Here is a 16,592-nt window from a genome sequence, read left to right as displayed (position 1 = left end):
TACAGGTACAATTAATCATCATCACTAGCACAGCCCCTGTACCATTGCACACATTCTATTAGGGTCTGGGGACATTGATAGGCAAACAGCCGTGTCCTGTTTGGACCAAAGTTGACAGCTTGATTTGGCAAATCAAAAGCTAGACACAGGGAATTTATCATCGTGACAGCAGGTATTTTCTATTGATCAATATCTACGTTTGTACTCTAGGTATACTAAACATGGACTCATTAGATTATGTCAGAAATAGTGAGTTATATTAGTTAGTTACACAGTGAGGTCCAAAAGTATTGTGACACATTTGTTGTTGTTTTGGCTTTACTCCAGAACTCCTTGTTCATAGAACCCATTTTAGGGAACCAATAATTCACTTACATGTACATTAGTCAAAAGTGTAATATTTGGGGCCTCCCGAGTGACGCAGCGGTCTAAGGCCCTGCATCGCAGTGCTAGAGGCGTCACTACAGACCCAGGTTCGATCCTGGGCTGTATTAGAACTGGCCGTGATCGGGAGTCCCACAGAGCGGCGCACAATTGGCCCAGCGTTGTCCAGGCTAGGGGAGGGTTTGGCCGGGGGGAATTTACTTGGCTCATTGCGCTCTAGCGACTCCTTGTGGCGGGCCGGGTGCCTGCAGGCTGAACTTGAGCGCCTGCAGGCTGACCTCGGTCGTCCGGTGAACGGTGTTTCCCCCCGACATATTGGTGCGGCTGGCTTCCGGGTTAAGTGGGCGGGTGTTAAGAAGCACCGTTTGGCGGGTCATGTTTTGGAGGACGCATGACTCAACCTTCGCCTCCCGAGGCCGTTGGGGAGTTGCAGCGATGAGACAAGATTGAAATTGGGGAGAAAAAAGGATGCTACCATGACTATGGATAACCATGAATGAATCATGAATAATCATGTGTGAGAAAGTTAGAGGCATAACTATCCTACTGTACATCCCGAAAAATGCTAACATCCCCTGTTATTGGTAATAGTGGGAGGTTAGCATGTCTTGGGAAATGTGTCACTGTCTAAATCATTTTGGACCTCACTGTATGTCACCTATGGTGGCTATGGTCAAAATGTTGACATAAAAACAAAAGGACAACATTTCAACCCACACACCAAAATCTCCGAGCTGTTCACTAATTTTATGTCATAGACACAAAATACTGAAAATGGCCCAAGATGACCCTGTTAGAATAGTCTGGAGACCCGCAAGGAATACAAGAAGAATTTAAGATTTTTCATATAATTTTCACACAGACACCTCACACACATACACAAACACACACTTACAGTGGTTGCTCAACTAAAAGTTTTGAGATTTTTTTTTATTTTTTTTGTGGTTTAGTACTGTACCCGGCATCACTGCTTCATTGCTCCAGACCAGCGCAAGCAGGAGTTAGAGCACTGATTACGCTTTTGGGTCCCACGGCGCTAATGTGTCTCTAACTGACAATGAATGGGCGACATAAACCAAATAGAAACTGATAGTAGTGCACGAATTCAAAATTGAATTTCAATGAAGTGAATGATGAGGATGAAGGTAACTGAATTTAGAACAATAGTGTAAGAATTGCTATTCCTCTGTCCTGCACACGCACACCCTGAAAAATACAAGTATTTTTTGGTTTCTACTCGTCAGTATTACTTACTAAAACTGTTGTTACACTAAGGTTTTTATTCTAAGAGAAACTAAAATGTTCAGTTATATTCCATGATATTCTTAAGATATATATGTTTACCGAATATTGGCAAGCGATGTCTACTAAATAATCAAGTTGATGGCGCAGTCATACAGCCTCGGCACCTACATAAAGCTGAGTGACTCACTCATTCATGGCTTTGGATCAAAATAAATAAGTACCAACATTCTTTCTGATCGTCTTTAATAAAGAGATGTTTTGGTTATCCTGACCTGGACACCATGTATTATAATATCCCGTTATGGTCTAATAGCAGGACAATAGACTCTTGCCAACACCTCTCTGTATTTTTATACTTTGTGCAAGGCAAATGATCAGCATTAAAAAGTTTGTGGATGGGCCTCCAGAGTGCCGCAGCGGTCTAAGACACTGCATCGGAGTGCAAACTGCGATGCTACAAATGCTGGTTCGATACCCATACCGGCCGCGACTGGGAGCCAACGGTGGGCTTTTGGTTTCTCTCCCTCTAAAAACAGAAATACATAATTCTAAATAACAGAGTGGCTTTATTTACAAATTAGTAAGAATGTCTCACCCCATGTTCAAGAATGGCCTTTTTCTCACTCACTTTAGGTTATTTGAAAACGAAATCATCTCCAAAATATTGTTATTTTTTAAACAAGCCATAGAAAGTTGGTTGCAATTTCAGTTTAATCCACCACGAAAGACAGAACAAAAACATATATATATATTGTGGTTAAACTCAAATATACTAATTGGTAAAAAAAACTTTGTCTGTACTAGATTTTCTGTTCCTCCTGAAAGCCCTAATCTGCTCACTTAAATGAATAGAGATCCTGGTCATGGTGCTACAGTATGTTATCACAGCATAATCAAAGTGAGGACAATCGACGATCTGCTGTATACTTATGGCCTATTGTAAGCTGAAAGTCACACCTTTCCAGTACTCCTCACCCAGCCCCAAACTCCACCCGAAAAAACGCATGGTTGCCAAGAAAGCGGTTAGTTTTGCTAGATTCTTAAAATGTGTACGCAGCACTTGTGTGTTGGAGTCATTTTATATTCTTAATTGATCTACCGTTTCTATCATAGGCCACTGTAATCGATGGGGGCTCAGGGCGGTACCATTCTGCTCATCTGATGAAGGTGGACATGGATCAGATTCAAACTTTTAAGACCGAGATCGAGTCATTGATGGCAGACCGGCAGAAAGAGAAACATTATCAGAGGGCAGAGATACGGGCGACAGCTGATGCATTGGTCCAGAGCCAGGCGGGATTGGCAGAGAGTCACTCGTCATTGGCAGAGAGTCAGGCAACATTGGCGGAGAATCAGGCGGAGAATGACGCGTTGAAGAGGGCGAGGAACGAGATGGAGTCACAATCCATGCCAGGCACACGTGAGCTCTGGAACTCCACCTCCGACAGGCAGAGTCAACATACATGGCGGGTTCGTCAGGTCGTCGGTTCACCCTGACATTTCCATTCCTCTTCTGACAACAGAACTTGACCAATTGCTCACCAGGCACAGAAAGGGCCGTCCGGACCGTTATGCTGTTCTGCTATTCCAAGGATGTGTAACCAAAGAGAGATACCATGAGTGGACACAGAATACCAACTGGGATGGATCCTGAGGCAAATGTGGCTTACCAGGGAACCTCTGGGTGTTCATCAATAATACTGTGTCTCAGACGTTTTTGTCAATGACTGATGCAACCTGAAAAAGCATTAAAGACAGAGTTAATGAGTACTTGAGGTCACCGAGAAAGTCTGGACATGGCCGGCTCTCCCTTATGTAAGGAATTAGGCACTTTACCATGTTTACCATGTTTATGTCATGCAATAAAATGCAAATTAATTACTTAAAAATCATACAATGTGATTTTCTGGATTTTTGTTTTAGATTCCGTCTCTCACAGTTGAAGTGTACCTATGATAAAAAATTACAGACCTCTACATGCTTTGTAAGTAGGAAAACCTGCAAAATCGGCAGTGTATCAAATACTTGTTCTCCCCACTGTATCTCTCAGATATATGACAGATATTTCAGAACAAAATTCCCTTAAGATTTTGTTTTGTTGAACTATCTGTTGTTCCATGTAGTGAATATTTTATTCAATGTGTTTCTATTGGCTAATAGCAGTAATGCCAAATTCATTATTTCATTCAATAATTGTATATATTTTTTGGGTAAAATTCAAAATCAAATAGCTAAATAATCCTTGGTATGACCATCTTAAAACAATTCAATATGTTATTTTAGAATCTCCCCCAGTTTAGACAGGGCTTAGACTCTAGAGGGTTAAAACAGAGCTGATGGATTGGGCTACCTCCTCGCCTTCTTACTAATTCTGTGGTCCTGCAAGGCCTTCTTAATGATAGCAAAGTGTTAGCTGACTCAGTAATAGTAACACGTTATGACCCCTGCAACAACACACACTAAGATTTTTCTGTAACTTCAACAGTAAAACACTGTAGAATGCACAGTTGTAGATTACACAGCATTATGGGTAAAATGCTGAAAAAATACTGTTTCATTAACTGTAATTGGAAGCCTCCTGTAAAAATCGCTCTAACATACTGTATTTCTTTACAGTAATAGCTTATGCCTACTGTAGATTAAAATGATCAGTTTCAGGGACCAACCTCATGCTAACAGGTGAGACACGGGTGAGACATACAAGCTCAGACTATTTAGTAAATATTTTCTTGAAGCGGCAGTGAAGTGGAATAATATTTTCAGCAGCTGCCTGGTAGGTACCTTGACATGTTTATAAGTATCTTTATTGCTAGCCAATGTTAAATTACTGCATATTTTCTTTGCCAATGTAGCTAGCTAGCTGGTTGACTTTTGCTTGCTAGCTAGATAGTTAGCTAGCTCAAATTGACACAAGCCATTTCAGTCTGCTCTAAATTGCTCGTAAATATGTTGCTGTGCAAACTAGAAAAAAATAAGCCTGATAATAATTGTTGTGATGATAGGCTTGCTGTACCGCAGCCTCTGAGTTTCATAGAAAATAAACTGAACCCAGATTTGTTCGTGACCCTTATGTTTTCACCATTATTACAGAGAAAATGGCTTGCTTCTAGAAGTTCAAAATTCACCATTATTACAGAGAAAATGTCTTGCTTCTAGAAGTTCAGGGTGGAGCTTAAAGTCCTGCCTGCAAAATGGCAAGTAGAACCATACACAGATTCCTCAGAGAGGAAGTTTGCTGCATGCACAAGGAGGTTGTCCAGGTAGACCACACACTTGTTGCGGGGGATTATGGCCAGCACTTGCGCCATAAGATGATAGAAGGTTAGCGGAACATTGCAGTCTGAAGGGCATCACGGTGAACTGCCTCAGTCCTTGTCCAATTGAGAAGGCGTTCTTCAGCCTCGTTTCAAGGGCAGGCTCCACTTGCCAATAAATGCTGCGGAGATCGAGGGAACTGAACCACTGTGACCCTGTGATGTAGTCCAGTGCATCATCTATGCACGGGAGGGGATCGGAATCCTTCCTGGTCACATAGTTCAGCTGCCTGTAGTCTGCACAGAAGTGCCAAGGACTACAGGGGCCACCCAAGGGCTGTTGGATGGCTTGATGAACCCTGTCTCTCCCATCTCCCGGATCTTCTGCTCCGCTACCTCTCTCTTTGCCAGTGGCAAGTGATGGGGTGCAAACATATAGGTGCTTCGTCGATAGAGTGCTGGACCAGATTGATTATCTGGCGGTCTTTGTCTTGTGCTGCAAAGACATTCCCAAACTCTACCCGCAGTGCTTTCTATCCCGCTGCTCAGGCTACACCCCTGCCCTAGTTCCTGCACAGCTTGCCAGGTACGTCCACTGTGCCACTGCTCACCTGCTGGGGCACACTCACCTCTTCGGCTTTAGCTGCTCCTTCTCATCTGGGGGAAGGATATTTGTGGAGCTGTCTGTCACCAATTCCTGCCAAGTCACCTGAGGCTGCCGTTGTCTTCTTCCACTACTCCGAAGTCCCATGACGAAGTCTTTCATCTGGAGTTTCTGCCTTCCAACATCTAGGCATGCTCCCTCTTGACTGAGGAAATCCAACCTTTGGATGCAGTTATCGTGGATATTGTCCAACCAGAACTCGTGCACCAACGAGACATAGCCGGCACGCATCGATAAGGACCTCTGGCCCTTCATGTCCACGAGCTCCCCTGTCACAGAGCAAAGACATACCGAGGTAGGGGTGCAACCCGGAGGGGAGGGGCCCACTGTCTGGAAGAACACCAGGCCAAACCAGGGATATCATGGAACCGGTGTCAAATTAATGCCTTTGCATTGTGATTAAGTGATTAAGTCTGTGGCTCTGATGGAACTATCCAAGCAGTAGATACATCTCCTTTAAATGTTGATATTTTTTTGCATTGTCAACCAAACATTATTCAATATTAATTTTGTAATACAGTAAATAGCCTAAAGTTAATAAGGCTATCTTACAAACTAATGTAACGTTCAACCTTAAAATGAGTTACACATCCCTGGCCACATTTTGAGATTATTGTAACTATACATTTCTTCTCATATAAGGCATGCATGTTCAAGATAGCATGCATAGGTCATTGCAGATCTGTTGAGATCTTCACAATTGCATTAATAATCTGTGCAGAATCCCGAACGGTATTGATTACTTGCACCATGTACTTTTACTGTAATCTCAACTGCAATCCTGGCCATTTGATTCTGCTATTAGAAAAAACACAGTTATATACCACAATCAGTTGTATAAATAACCAACATATCTGACATCGTATTCCCATTTTAACTTTGCTGTGATTTTAAATGGTTGAAAGCGCAGTGAGAGACATTTGGGTGACAACTAAACCAAATATCATACATTATTTTTCCATTGGAATTTGGTTGTGCTTTTAGATGGTTGACAGCATAGTGATAACACATTGAACATTCAACTAACTTTGGGCTGTCTTTTTGTATGGGTGAAGTGAAAATAGCTTGCAATCTCAACTGACACAACCAATGAAATTACCTGGTGTGCCCAGTGGGAAGCTTTATGACACAGCATGGAGAACAAAGCCTCTGGGACCCTTTTTGGGAAGCAAACCCTCATGTAATATCACAGTACTGCACTGTGCTCCTCCTTTTCATTGTCTTGTTTGGGGTGTTTTGTGAATGAAAAAGATAACAAAATAGATTGTGGATGTTTCATGACACTTTTGTGTGTGACTTGATTAGTTATTCATGGCCAAACAGAAAAGACTAGGTAAAGTGTCATAAAATGTGTTGAAACTGGTAACAATTCTCGGAACCTATGTTTACCAGTTAGAGTGAAAATGTAAAGAGTGTCATGACTTGCCCTCCTGGATGGAGATCAAAGGTGCCAACTAATCAAAGGTTTCAAGACCCCCCTTTCCTAGCCTCAGTGCAGTTAGAGCTACAGGATGCACATTTCTGTTTGAAAAAGCTAGCCTTTGCTTTCCTAACTGACTGCGTGTATTGGTTCCTGACTTCCCTGAAAAGTTGCATATCGCGGGGATTATTCGATGCTAGTGCAGTACGCCACAGGATGTTTTTGTGCTGGTCGAGGGCAGTCAGGTCTGGAGTGAACCAAGGGCTATATCTGTTCTAAGTTTTTTGAAAGGGGCATGCTTATTTAAGATGGTGAGGAAATTACTTTTAAAGAACGACCAGGGATCCTCGACTGACGGGATGAGGTCAATATCCTTCCAGGATACCCGGGCCAGGTCGATTAGAAAGGCCTGCTCGCAGAAGTGTTTTAGGGAGCATTTGACAGTGATGAGGGGTGGTCATTTGACCGCGGACCCATAGCGGATACAGGCAATGAGGCAGTGATCGCTGAGATCCTGATTGAAAACAGCAGAGGTGTATTTGGAGGGCAACTTGGTCAGGATAATATCTATGAGTGTGCTCAAATTTACGGATTTAGGGTTGTACCTTGTGGGTTCCTTGATAATTTGTGTGAGATTGAGGGCATCTAGCTTAGAATGTAGGACTGCCGGGGTGTTAAACATATCCCAGTTTAGGTCACCTAACAGAACAAAATCTGAAGATAGATGTGTTGGTTAAGCACCTTCTACCCCCCTCCTTCTCAGCCAGGTTTGCTGTCAGAACAAAATGGGTAAGGCCACAAGACTTACAGTTTCTAAATCAATTGTAAACTCCCAGAAAGTCACTATCTGTAATCGATTCAATACCAGCCTAAGGCTCAGCTGAAATAAAGCATTGAGATAAGTGTTGATATTGCAGTCCCTAACCAGTCAGCAGTATGTTCAGGCTCTTGGGGAAATTGCCAAGTGAACGAGTTACTGGTTCAATCAAGTCCCTTGTGGACAATACTGTATTGAAAAACTCTAGCAGTACATCACTGGAACAGCTGCAGCAGGATGTATCATGCTGTGTAAACGGTGAATCAGTAAACATGTAAACCACAGAGGTGCATGTCAACTGTCTGCTCAGCAAAGTCGTTTTTATTTTTAACATTTCTTATGACATTTCCACAGCTGGGTTTTCTTGTCCAATCCAGGGTTTCCAGCCGATCCACAACTTGTGGATCCTGTCTGTTTTCATCCAGCCCTTAATTTTAAACGAGATGTTTTTCTGTAGTATGTTCAACTTCGTCTGTCCAGTACACATAATCACACAACAAAAATATATCCAAAATATTCCATCTCATGGAGTAAATTCCAATTCAGGTGCCGTTTTTAGATTGTTTTACTCCAAACTATTCTATTGGATGAATGTGAACTGATGCAATAGGTCAGAGAGAGTCCACTGCTGGTTGTCACCGCTTTGCGTTTTCCTCCCGGGGGTGTTGGTACACCGGCCAGTAATTATGCAGTGTGTTATCGGTAGCGTCAGCAGGGCCTCTCACAGAGTCGCAGTGTGTTGTGGAGCGAGGGTGAGAAGAACTCGGTTTTCTCCTTTGCTATGCCACTCGGCTAACCCCTGACATCTATATATCAAGAGTGATGAGAGACGGACGGAGCTGAAAAGTGTGACTGTTTATGAAGAAAAATGAGAGAAATGAGACGAGAGAAACTGTACGAAATAAACAAGAGTTCCATTTCATAGAAGGGTTGTGGCCTCTTGGCAGTGGTTTAGGTGGCTATCATATAGAGACTGAGATGGTACATCATATTTACAGTTAGGGAGGTTTAAAGTGACATAACTCTACAAAATCAACACTGTTTTCAGATGTTTTCAGACCTCAATGATAAGATGAATCCATATGCCACACCATCTGTTGTGTAGATCAGGCTCAGTGGAGGCTGCTGAGAGGAGGACAGCTCATAATAATGGCTGGAATGGAGTGAATGGAATGGCATCAAACACATGGAAACCATGATATATGTATTTGATGCCATTCTAACTCAAGCCATTACCACGAGCCCATCCTCCCCAATTAAGGTTCCGCCAACCTCCTGTGATCAAGCTATTTGCCTTGACCTGAAATGAATGAAAATGATAAGCACTACAAATCTGGAAATTATATGGTGCTAATATTTCCATTTATTTTGGATTGTGAAATAGCTGGATCTACAAGACAGATGGCATGGGACCAGGTGAGAACTACTGCTCCCTCTCATTGAAGCCACAAAGTTCAAGGTACTGCAGGCATTGTTTTCAGAAAACAGGATCCCCATTATAGTGAATGGGAAAATGGCAATTTTTGAGGTCAATATTCATGTGTATAAATAAACATTTAGAAGAAAATCATGGTACCAATAATTGTCTGCGCCCCCCCCACTTTTTATTTAATTTAAGAAAAAATATTGATGCAAAAGCGTTAAAAAGAGGCACAAAGTGCTGTTTTTTTATACTGATTTGCCTCATGATTTGACAACTCGCGCACAATCTCAGTCCTTCACATCCGAGTGCTGCTGCAGACTCTGTGCGTGCCTTGACCATAAGATTCACGGAAATTACTGGTCGCGCGGGCAAGGCACCACGCGCAAAGCTCAAGGTGCACTTTCCACCGAACGTGATAACATATCACTGTGTGGTATTGGGGTTGTGCCGCAAAGCACCATGGGAGCTGTGTGTGTTGAGACCGAGCACGTTCCAGATAAATGGTTGAACTAATTTCCGTCTCCCGTCTCATCATTATTGAATTGTTATGAAGACGTGATTATGAAACCCACGAGACATAACAACGAGTAAGTCTGAACATACAGGAACTATTCTGTCCGGAAGTCATTTTTTTACACTTTTAAAACTGTTATTTTTCTGGGTACAGTCACCAAGCGGTCGATCGTGACCGATTTGTCGATCTCAAAGGCAATCCTAGGTGAACACCAAACAATTCTGTAAAAAACCCAAAAACCCTTGCGTTATTATATATTTTTTATTTGTTTCGCACTGTTAGCAGTAGGAGCACTTGACAGTAAAGTTGATACTGTGAGATTTCAAAACTTTAAAAACCATGAGAGTAAAAGCATCATCATGGATGGCAGAAAAGGATGGGACTGTCGTCGAAGCGGGAAACAACATGATTAAAATAGGAGTAAGTCAAATATAAAGTGAGTTAGGGACATTTATTGAACTGTGAAGACCAACTTAGGAATTACAAACTGCTAGATGAGCGAATGTCAGTGAGTGAAGTGAATGAATGTTTTTTTTATGCATCGTCAAGACCGTACCATACGGCAGCGTCGGGTAAGGTTAGGTGGGAATAATACAACTCTTTGTTAACAGCTGGTGCGCAATCTCCAATATTAAGGAAGTCTCGAGATTCTGCTCACCTGAATTAGAAAACCTCATGGTAAGCTGTAGACCATACTATTTACCAAGAGTTTTTTTAACTAGATTTTTAGTAGCTGTCTATTTACCCCCACAAACCGATGCTGGCACTAAGACCTTACTCAACGAGTTATATAGGGCCATAAGCCAACAAGAAAATGCTCATTCATAGGTGGTGCCCCTCGTGGCCTATGATTTTAATGCAGGGAAAGTGAAATGTGTTTTTACCTCATTCCTACAAGCATGTCATCTGTGCAACTAGAGAAGATACATCTCTAGATCACCTTTACTCCACACATAGAAACACATACAAAGTTCTCCCTCGCCCTCCATTTGGCAATTCTGAACGAAACTCTATCCTCCTGATTCCTGCTTACAAGCAAAAACTCAAACAGGAAGTACCAGTGATGATCTCAATACAGAAGTGGTGCGATGAAGTGGATGCTAAGCTATAGGACTGTTTCACTAGCACAGGCTGGAATATGTTCCGGAATTCATCTAATGGTATTGAGGAGTTTACCACATCAGTCACCGGCTTCATATTAATGAGTGCATCAACAACGTCGTCCACACAGTGACATAACCCAACCAGCAGCCATGATTTAGAGGCAACATCTGCACTGATCTGAAGGCTAGAGCTGCCGCTTTCAAGGAGCGAGACACTAAACCGGACGCTTATAAGAAATCCTTGCTTCGAACGCCGACGAGCTATCAAACAGGCAAAGCATCAATACAGGACTAAGATTGAATCCTACTGCACCGGATGTGGCAGAGTATGCAAACTATCACGGATTACAAAAGGAAACCCCGCCCCGAGCTGCCCAGTGATGCGAGCCTACCAGACAAGCTAAATGCCTTCTACGCTGCTTCGAGGCAAACAACACTGAACCATGCATGAGAGCACCAGAAGACTGTGTGATCACGCTCTCCGTAGAAGATGTAAGACCTTTAAACAGTTTAATATTCATAAAGCAGCAGGGCCAGACGGATTACTAGGATGAGTAACCAAAGCATGCGCTGACCAGCCGGCAAGTGTCTTCACTGACATTTTCAACTTCTCCCTGACCCAGTCTGTAATACCTACATGTTTCAAGCAGACCGCTATAGTCCCTGTGCCCAAAAACGCCAAGGTAACCTTTCTAAATGACTTTCGCCCTGTAGCACTCACATACTGTATGTAGCCATTTATCTGTAACTCTGCCAAGCCGACAAGCAAAGATGAACTGGTCAAAGCCATTATGATGTTTTGGCTAGAGAAATTGACGATACAACAATGTAACAAATACATTGATCATCTCAGCAAGGTTTTACCTGTGGTCGTGGAGCTGGGTGGAAGTGAGACAAAAATTTAGTTTAAATAAACATCCGCATTTGAATGTCTTTTTTCTCGTTATTTTATTAACAAAAGCATAAAGATGTTGATGAAGAAATACTGTACTGCTGTTTTGAGTTAGAAATGTAACACTTTAGAGTACATAAGCATTGAATACATTGCAAGTTGAGGGATTTTCACAACAGCTGCCGGGCTATAAAAAGTATATTGTCCTGCTAATAGGAAACAATTGCATGATGGGCTACACCTGCTACAGTACTACAGTGCACTTGTGAAAAACGAGTGTTTGAAAACCTGTTTTCAAAATGTCTACAGCTGTCCATCACTACTGTAAATAAAAACACAGCATCTTGTTTACATTCTTTACAATAACCACAATGTAACAAATAATTTGTATCTACCTTTCCAAATACTTTTAGAGTTTGGGATTTACAAATGTGCGCTTTTTGTTATTAGTTACATTGTTTTAGTTCGAACGTGCAGACTTTTTTTCTTTAATTTTTTTTTTTTTATGTAGGATGCTACATTTTTGACCAGTTGCAATTGTAAGTAGGCCTAATAAAAAAATCATATTAAAAAAACCCTGTTAAGCCTCATAGACTACCTCAGCCAGTTAAGTTATTTTATATAGGTCTTGGCTCTGAAGAAATAGACTCCAATTAAGCCCTCTTGTTGTTTGTAAAGTCAAATTAAAATGAAGATTACTGATAAAATGAATTGCTCAACTGGTGTAGGTTTTCTCCATCTGTTGGTGTGCAACACTTGCATAACAAGTTACCTATATTTTCAGCACCAGCCACTGTTCACCTCCTATTGTTTGCGCTGCGGTTTCCAACAGGTGTTTTTTAAATGTAACCTTTATTTAACTAGGCAACTCAGTTAAGAACAAATTCTTATTTACAATGACGGCCTACCCCAGCCAAACCCGGATGACGCTAGGCCAATTGTGCGCCGCCCTATGGCACTCCCAATCACGGTCAGATGTGATACAGCCTGTATTCGAACCAGGGACTGTAGTAAAGCCTCTTGCACCGAGATGCAGTGCCTTAGAACGCTGTGCCACTTAGGAGCCATGACCAATATATATATATATATATATATATATATATATATATATATATATATATATATATATATATATATATATATATATATATATATATATATATATATATATAGTTGAAGTCGGAAGTTTACATACACTTAGGTTGGAGTCATTGAAACTCGTTTCTCAACCACTCCACAAATTTCTTGTTAAGCCTTGAATACATTGCAAGTTTGCCCTTTCACTTTTGATTCATGCACTGAATGAGTGGAGGAGCTCCACTATCGGATCTTTCATTTTTCAATTAATTTAGATAGCCTGTAGCCTACATTAGGCCCCCAAGTTAATTGCATTAATTTCAATGTGCTCAATAAGTAAAATGAATAGTCTGATAATTTACACATCAAAGAAAAGTGTCTCATATTGACAGCTTTATGAAATTAAATATTAGAGCCACACAATACAGGCTGTCAATTTACAACAAGGATTCTGAAAGTACATTAGGCCTTTGCTACTGTAGCCGGTGCATAACATCTTAGCAATGGAAATCTCACTTACTGTAACGGCCAACCACACCAAAGACCATAAATATACTGAACAAAAATATAAACGCAACATGCAACAATTAACGATTTAACTGGGTTACAGTTCATATAAGGAAATCAGTCAATTAAAATAAAGTCATTAGGCCCTAATCTATGGATTTCACATGACTGGGCAGGGGTGCAGCCATGGGTGGGCCTGGCTCCCAAGTGGGTGGGCTAATGCCCTCCCATTAATTGAGCCAATCAGCCAATCAGATTGAGTTTTTCCCCACAAAAGGGCTTTATTACAGACGGAAATACTCCTCAGTTTCATCAGCTGTCCGGGTGGCTGGTCTCAGACGAGAAGCCGGATGTGGAAGTCCTGGGCTGGCATGGTTATACGTGGTCTGCGGTTGTGAGGCCGGTTGAACATACTGCCAAATTCTCTAAAATGAGGTTGGAGGTGGCATATGGTAGACAAATGACCATTCAATTATCTGGCAACAGCTCTGGTGGACATTCCTGCAGTCAGCATGCCAATTGCATGATCTGACAGAAACAAATATGAGTTTTGCCCCAAAAATGTTTGTACTTTATTAAAAACAGAAGAAAAAAAAACTCTCTAACCAAGTGGAGTATTTATCTTTAGGCTGCCCTACTTGCATATACACGTTTATAGATCTAACTTCATTAGATTCTATATATATTTAACTTTTCTAAATGACAAAATATTAGATCAATGTACCTCAAAATTGTTTTATGTTTAGGTGTCTAACGAGCACTGAGATGTTTTATCTCTACATTTCTTTCATAACGCTAGTCGACATGTTTCAGCTAGCTAAGCTACCTAGTTTGAAAACGTGGTAACAGTGCATGGTAAACAACTAGCTAGCTATGAAGTTGAGTCAAAGTTACTAGCTAGCTATGAAGACCAATCAAAGTTACTGGGCATAAGACGCTGATTTATTTTATGGCCAATTACAATGAGCCTTCTTGGGCGGGCACTTCTACTGTAAATCAATTGAGCAACGAAGAGGGTATTTTGCTGGCTAACTCTCCCAGCAGGTGCTGTGGTGACATAGTAACAGCACCCTGAACAAATCAACGACACATTACACTCTGTAATTTCTCTGTCTGCCCCTCCACCAAAGAAAGCACAGAGCGATGCTGAAATAGCTGCATTTTGGAGCTGCCTTAACTCAACAAAAATTCACCAAAATAACAATACAATGGGAAAGCGAACAAGTATGCTTTATTAGATGAAGCCATTTTTATTGTTGATAAAAGCTATTTGTTTGCTAACTGATGTGATATATTGTTGTGACATGAAATAACAGAATTGCATGCAAATCTCCTGGATATTGGTGGGGCTCTGCATCGCCACTGAGCCACGAAAGGTTGCGAGCTTACACCGCGGGACGATTTCAAGTTTTCATAACAATCGGAAATCGGTATTTTTCGGCGCCGATTTGCAGATTATTATTATTTTTTATTTTTTTTTACACCTTTATTTAATCTTTATTTAACTAGGAAAGTCAGTTAAGAACACATTCTTATTTTCAATGACGGCCTAGGAACGTTCTGCCTCGACAGATTTTTTACCTTGTCAGCTCGGGGGTCCCAATCTTGCAACCTTACAGTTAACTAGTCCAATGCTCTAACACCTGATTACATTGCACTCCACGAGGAGCATGCCTGTTAGCGAATGTAGTAAGCTAAGGTAAGTTGCTAGCTAGCATTAAACTTATCTTATAAAAAACAATCAATCAATGACTGTCATTGCTCCAATGTGTACTTAACCATAAACATCAATGCATTTCTTAAAATCATTACACAAATATATATTTTTAAACCTGCATATTTAGCTAAAAGAAATCCAGGTTAGCAGGCAATATTAACCAGGTAAAATTGTGTCATTTCTCTTGCGTTCATTGCACGCAGAGTCAGGGTATATGCAACAGTTTGGGCCGCCTGGCTCTTTGTGAACTAATTTGCCAGAATTTTACGTAATTATGACATACATTGAAGGTTGTGCAATGTAACAGGAATATTTAGACTCATGGATGCCACCCGTTTGATAAAATACGGAACGGAATAAACGTTTTGTTTTCGAGGTGATAGTTTCCGGATTAGTCAAAGGTATATAGTTTAGAGATAAATAGTCGACGCGTTATAATTCCTGTAATAACTTGCGGCTGAACTTGAAAGGGGTTCCTTCGTTATTTTACCGTTCATGTCTTCCATAGAGAATGTCTTGATCTACTTCAAATAAGGTCTGTGTTTCGTGCAGGCTTAAACCGCTTCGACGTTTTGATACCCGTGTAAATCTCACTAGGATAAGGTAACATTTGTCAACATATTTTCATAAATCCACTCTACAAAAAAATGTATCTTCGCTTATATTTAGCCAATATTGATCAGAGTTACCTTGTCCTATGGATATCTACACAGTTATAAAATTGGCACGGTGGTGTAAGCCTACACGAAACACAGACCTTATTTTAAGTGAATCTAAAAAATATCCTATGGAATAAATGAAGGAACCGCTTTCACATTTTGCTAGAAGGTGTCATGGGAATTATGACTCGCACTTTGGTCGTCAATTCTTACCATGCCCATTATTAAGATAGGATTTCCTGCATATAGAAATTAAAGTTTTTGTTTTCAACATTCATCACAGGTAACTTAAACTCTATTTTTATTCAAACAGTTGAGAGTATTTGTCTCTTAAGCAGACTCTTCAGTATCATTGTCACTTCAGAGCTGTGTGTGTGTGTGTATATTTATGTATTATATTAAGTTAAAATAAAAGTGTTCATTGTTCATTCAGTATTGTTGCAATTGTCATTATTACAAAAATGTGTGTGTGTGTGTATGATATATATATATATATATATATTTTTTTTTTTAAATAAGTCGGCCGATTAATCGGTATCGGCTTTTTTTGTCCTCCAATAATCGGTATCGGTATCGGCGTTGAAAAATCATAATCGGTCGACCTCTACTCCAGACCACCGCAAAGGCGAGTTAGAGCACTCATTACGCATTTGGGTCCCAAGGTTTTTATATGACCAATCATATCGAGTGGTTCCAATAACGAATTTGACGCAAGCCACCTGTCCCTGGTCACTTTCTTCAGCAAAGATGGTCACGATAAAATGTTTTTTTGACAGTTGATTCGTAACCTTACGTTTGTTAGAAACCTTAAGATGTCCTCTTTTTTGATAATATATACTGTAGATCTCAAAAGTCATGGGTTGCGTTTATTTTATTTTTTTTATGTGTGAGAGTCACTCTATTTCATGCCCCATTG

General features: G+C 40.8%; 1 protein-coding gene across 2 annotated transcripts in view; it reads right to left on the bottom strand.

Moving 5' to 3' along the window:
* The window catches only part of slc2a9l2 (solute carrier family 2 member 9, like 2), a 255,738-nt gene that overhangs the window by 53,278 nt on the left and 185,868 nt on the right, over window positions 1–16,592 (bottom strand). The gene's annotated exons all lie outside the window — the stretch shown is intronic.

Source organism: Salvelinus namaycush, chromosome 2 (genome assembly GCF_016432855.1).
Source record: "Salvelinus namaycush isolate Seneca chromosome 2, SaNama_1.0, whole genome shotgun sequence".
Lineage (NCBI taxonomy): Eukaryota > Metazoa > Chordata > Actinopteri > Salmoniformes > Salmonidae > Salvelinus > Salvelinus namaycush.
This window is presented reverse-complemented; position numbering and strand designations above follow the sequence as displayed.